Raw genomic sequence first — 6,000 nt, 5'->3', positions numbered from 1 at the left:
GTTTGGCTGGAGGCTGCGGCCCGGCGATGCTCGCAGCCGTGGGTGTCGCGTTGGCACCCCTCGCTCCCCCCTTGTCGCTGCCTGCTACGCCCCGTGGATGTGTCAAAATGGCAGATGATGGTTGGGGTGTGTGCAGCTGCTTGGGAAGAGGAGTGCCAAGGGCGCTCATTTCCTGCGGTGAGTTTTAATTTGCTCTACCCGTTTCTTCAGAAGAACACTACCCCTCCCAACACACACACACACACACACACACACACACACACTCACACACACATTCATCTCCTCCTATAAACACAGATCTTCAACACCATACACACATTCACAATAAACACACACATACTGTATACAAATCTGCCACCACCCAAGGGGGCAAACAAAACCCCCACATGCCCAAATAGAGGTGAGTGCAGGTGGGGGAACAGGATGGTGCCAGACTTTTCTTTCTGACTTCTGCAAGCACACTTTTCTTGAAACTTGAATAAAACTCCAAACAGAAATGTGTGCTGAAATGATCTAACTGGTGCATGTACAAATCACTTCTCAAAGGCGTTCAGCTGGGTAAAAAGAGACAAGTCACAAAAATCTGCTGATAGAAAATGCGGCTAGCATTGCAGCGGTATGCGAGGGGTCTATGTCTCTTGACATCTGCTGTGCAGTTGTCACCGGTAACTTAAATCCCCATTGATCAGACAGCTAGAGTGAATTTGTGTTGCTGTTTTTTTTCTAACTCCCACTTTGCGAACAAACCCATTTTCACACGGGGCACACGCATATACCTGACAGTTACACCCAAACAAGCCTCGCTGTTTACTCGAGAACAAACACATAGATGCCAACCAGCAAATCTATTCTCAATACACACATCACCCCAGACGTAAAGAGATTCAATTTTCGCCTACCGGGAGTGTTTCCATTTTTTTACGCAACAATTTTTTTCTTTCTCTCCTGTGTCAAGACAGCTAGCTTTGATGTTAGCATCTAATATACAGGGCTAAAAAACTATAGTTTGCTGTGAGCTGACAGATAAAACAGTGCAAGACGCCATTACCCTGCAAAGCGGAATAATGAGGAGACCTGAACACACAGAAGACAGGAGCCCAGTTGAATTACCGTGGTCTCTCATCCAAGGTGGGAGCTTTTTGACAGCTTTCCAGGCAGCACAACACATTACCATACTGACGCTGCTCTGTAGTGCCAAAGAAAAGCTTTGATGAAAACATAACTGGGAAACTGGGAAATCTTTATATGTGTGTGAGTGCGTTTGTGTGTGCGGATGCGTGTGCGTGCATGTGTGTGCGTCTGCATGTGTTTGTGTGTGCACTTGCAGGCGCGTTCATGCATGCATGTGCTTTCTACTTGTGTGTTTGTGCGTGCCTGTAAGTGCATGTGTGCGTGCCACAACAAAGCCAGGACAACAATGGGAAACCAAGCAGTGTCAAGCTGCAACTTTATGTTCTCTAATTACTAAGTGGATACTGTATTCTTGAGTGTGCTCCTATTGGCTGAGATACAAGGGCTTATTTTTTGATTTATATTCATGTTGATGATTCAGTCGAATTATCAAAGTATCAAACCCGACTGACAATATGTCTAAAAGAAATCCTTCAAGTGGAGAGTAAGGCTGCCAAATTTATTCTGCCGTTTCATTAATGTGGTTAGCTAGTTAGTTATCCATATTCTAACAGAGTAGGCTTGATGTTAGATCTTTGGCAAGGACACCCTGTACTGAGTTTTGGCACGGTACTGTGCCGCAGTATGCTGCTGACTCTGGGTCTTAACGACAGGCTAAACGAAGCGGGCGTTACGGCCCCCTGGATAGGTCATTACTCGTCCGTGGCCAAGAGCTAAACTGGAGCAGGGCTTTTTAAAGAGGGGAGCAGGTGTGTTTCACCATAGGGGCTGGAGCCGGCCCAAGACCAAACAGCCTTAACGGTCTTTATCTCCTTCATAATGAGGCCACGCTCTCCACACACCCCAACTCTGCCCACATGGGCTAATGCTGGAGGTATGGAGACCCAACCCTCCCCCTGGTTAAATGGTGACACTTTCAAAATGACCCATGCCCCAAGCAATGGAGGAACAGTGGCATGTCATAAAGAGTCTATAGACACAAATTGGTGGGGCGCTAATGTGTGTTTCTTAAGAATTTCACCCGACAAAAATAAAACACTGGGATTTAAAATGGCCAAAAAATACCCTTTATTACGTAAACAATCTGTTCACCTTTTCCTGCTCTGAGAGAAAGATGTTACAAATATCTTGTAGACTGGATTAAGGCTTCTTCAAAATGACCAATGCCTTGAGCGATGGAGGAACAGTTGCATGTCAAAAATGTACACAGGCACAAATTGGAAGTACAGTAATGAGTGTGTCTTAAGATTTTCCACTCGTATTAAAAAGTGGGTGTAAATATAATTTAATAAGTATCTGGGCAATGTGTTCACTTTTTTGTATAAAGAAAGTGGTTTAAATAAATCTGTGAAATGCACGAGGAATTCCTCAGAGTGACCCCTGCCTCAAGCAACGAAGGTACAGAGACATCACATTAAACAAGTCTATGCACTGTGGGGAGCTGATGTGTGTTTCTTAGGGGACTTTGGCCACATCCAAAAAGTTGGTTCTGCGATGAAAAAAACTTGATGCAAACAATTTGTTCATCTTTTCTTGTTTTACAACAAACTGGCATGTCATACAGCTACAGATTTGTGGGTCCATGATGTGTGTGCTGCTTTAAGAATTTCAATGTTCCAAAATGTGGTTCCAAAAATCTAAATAAATATCTAAAAATATGCAAGAGATGTGACGACCTTTTCTTGTTTAAAAGTAAAATATTAATATTAATCTGTGAACTGCACAAGGGTTACTCAAAATGACCCATGCACCAAGCAGTGGAGGATTTCAGTGTCTAAAGGAATGAAATTATGAGGCATTAATGTGTCTTTATTAACCGTAGAAGAGTGGATTGTACAATAACTTTTGGTGTACAAGCCTTTTCTGTCCTGTTTTTGTTAAAGATAGAGTGTTAAAATAACTGTACAGGGTAATGTTGCCAAACACTGAACCATGCCCTGAGCAATGAAGAAACTGTTACACGTCATGAAGGGTGCTCAAAAGTTTATCGCAAGACTATTGAAAATGATTGAAAAGTGGGATTTAAAGTTTAATCAAATACAGACTAGTAATAAACCTACCATTTCTTAATGTTTTAAAAGTAAAAAGCTTATGTGAGCTGGATGAGGCCTCCCCAAAACCGATCCTTAGAGACAGCGGAACTGTGGCCTGTTATTAATATCTGAGGACACAAAATGGTCGGGCAGAAAAGCATGTTTGTTAAAAGACTTATTCCCAATTGATCATAGAAAAAGCAATGGTACTAAAATGCAATGAAAAACCTTTAACCCACCTGTTATGTTTGTTTCGGACAGCAATAATGTTCCTGGGTCAACTTTTCCCAATAATCATTTTATAATCTCATTATTAACTCCACTACTGACCATTTAAATCAATATTTAGTGCAATGGTGTTCTTTAATTCTCACAGATTACAGTTTAATGAGGATAATTTACTTGTTATCATGAAAATTTACGTTAAAACTTTTTTTAATGTACATTGGAAACACCTAAATATAAATACAAAAGTTTTACATGACATACATTTTTGTTTATTTTATTAGTGATGTTAATAAATGAACACCCAGACTGTTATGCTGTTTTTAGCTGGTTTGTCAGGGATATTTTCCCTAAAATGGAAGGAACCTCTGAAAGCCTCTAGCCTTTCATCAACTGTGACATTAGGGCCTGGGTTATAGAGCTGTGGAAGTTGCACTACCCACTTGTCCCTCACTGTTCTAAGGGCTGCCAGCTTGTCCCTCTATCCCAGCTCCTACAGTGTAATGCCAACGTGTCCTTGGGCAAGCCATTTTCATTTTATATGTTATTTACGCTAATCCAGCTAAGCAGAAGAAGTTTCATAGCGAAAAAATACTTGAAAAATGTTTGTTTTTTTTACTTTAAAATGGGTCAATTTGATCCGCAACATAACAGGAGGGTTAAGTGAGTACACATTTTTATACTAACATAGTTGAATAATTCTGTCAGCTCAACAAGGCCTCCTCAAACTCAAGCCAAAGAAAAAGAGAAGCAATGGCATATCATAAATGCATGTAGGCACAAATCTTAAGGTTATTAATGTAAATTTTTTACAATAGAAAGTTGGTTAGAAAATTCAGTTAGATATCTTTTAGTATGCATTAAATGTTTTTTATCTTTTCTTGTTTGAAAGTGATAAAGTTGAATAACTCTTCAAACTGCTCAAGGTTTCCTTCAAGTGACCCAGGGCCCTGAGGAACGGAGGAACAATGGCATGCCGTTAATATCTAGACACAAAGTCATAGGTTATTAATGTGTGTTTCTTTAGACTCTGAACCTATTTATTATTCTTATGATTAACTTTCCAAAACTGGGCTCTAAATTGACACAAAATACCTTAAAGTATGCAAGTGGTGTCCTCTTTTCTAAAAGTAAAATGTTTTGATAACTCTCTGAACTAAATCAGGCCTCTTCTGCATGTGTGTATGTGTGTGAGGTTAGGTGTGTGTGTATGTGTGTATGTATGTCTGTGCCACTGCGTATGCGAGTGTGTCTGAGTGGTATTGTCCCTCTCCTCTTTCACCTGTCTGAGTAGGTTCTCTAGAACGGTCCCTGCGTTCCCCACAGTCTTCTCAGCCCTGTCAGCCGAGTTGAACTTGATCAACATCAAACGGCATAGCATTCAAAAGTATTAGTGTTCTCTGTTGATGGGCCCTCTTGCTATCACAAATCAGTCCCTGAGCTACTTCATTATTTATCTCTAATTCATCAGTGTTGTCTCCTCGCACATGGGCAGTAATGCACACACATATACTGAGTATACACACACACACACTCACAGAGGGCACACAGTGCACATCAGCACATTAATCTCTGCTTACCTTCAGCAGAGCTTTTGTTTTTGTGATCCTCTGTGTCATCACAGTTTAGCTAAAAAATAAAAAAGGAATGTTTTTCTTTTTTTTTTCTCTCTACCTTTTCCCCAGGTTAGTGCACAGCTAAAAAAAAAATCCAGCAGAGTGATTAGGCTCATGCTTGTACTTTTAAAATGCTGATTATTGCACAGACCCGACAGGCCTTGTGTTTTTCTCCGAGCATTCTGGGCATGTGAGTCCGAAAGTAGCCCCCATGGTGCCGTGACCCCTGACCTAGCGTGGGCGATCCCACCAGATGTGGAGTGTGTGCTGGGACAGTGGCGAGGGGCAGCTCGGTCTCACGCGGGGAGGCCCTGTCTCCCCAAACTGCCACAGAGAGCATGGCCAGAGGGGTTCTGTCAGCACCGTTATCAATCATACTCCCTCCCTGTCTCTCTCTCTCTCTCTTTTTCTCCCACTTTCCTTTTTCTCTCACTCTCTCTTTCACACTGTTTCCTTTTGCCACTGTCTCTCACTTTGCCTTATTCTTTATTCTCCTCTCTACTTTTGTTTTTCTCTCACTTTTTTCCCTTTTTTTCCCCTCTCAGATATCCTCTTTTCCACTTAAGCTCACCAGCTCTTTCGTTTTCAGTCACACACTGTACACGCCTCCTCCCCTTCCCCCCTACTTATACACACTTTAACCTTCCTAGCGTGACTTTTTTTCTCTTATTCACCCTCTAATCTGTTTCACCCCTGCCTTTCTTAAGTCTAAGCGCACGCTTTTACTCAGAAAATGTTTTTTATTTGTCCTTTAGATTGGCAAAGCAGATGCTCCGGAAGAACGTGATACCTTGTTTCAACTCCAAAAGGAATACATACGCCATGATTTATCATACCCAGGGAATCTGATTTAAAGTGCAGAGGAAACAGAGAGGTGGACATAAGAGCAAATAAAAAGGACAAAAATCAGAATCAGCAGAAATATATAGAGGACACCTGGAGGAAACCTGCAAAGATGAAGTTTAGAAATAAGTTTTCTTATTTCTGTGAGCAGT

Source organism: Notolabrus celidotus, chromosome 4 (assembly GCF_009762535.1).
Source record: "Notolabrus celidotus isolate fNotCel1 chromosome 4, fNotCel1.pri, whole genome shotgun sequence".
NCBI classification, from domain to species: Eukaryota; Metazoa; Chordata; class Actinopteri; order Labriformes; family Labridae; genus Notolabrus; species Notolabrus celidotus.
Note: the sequence above shows the minus strand (reverse complement) of the source record.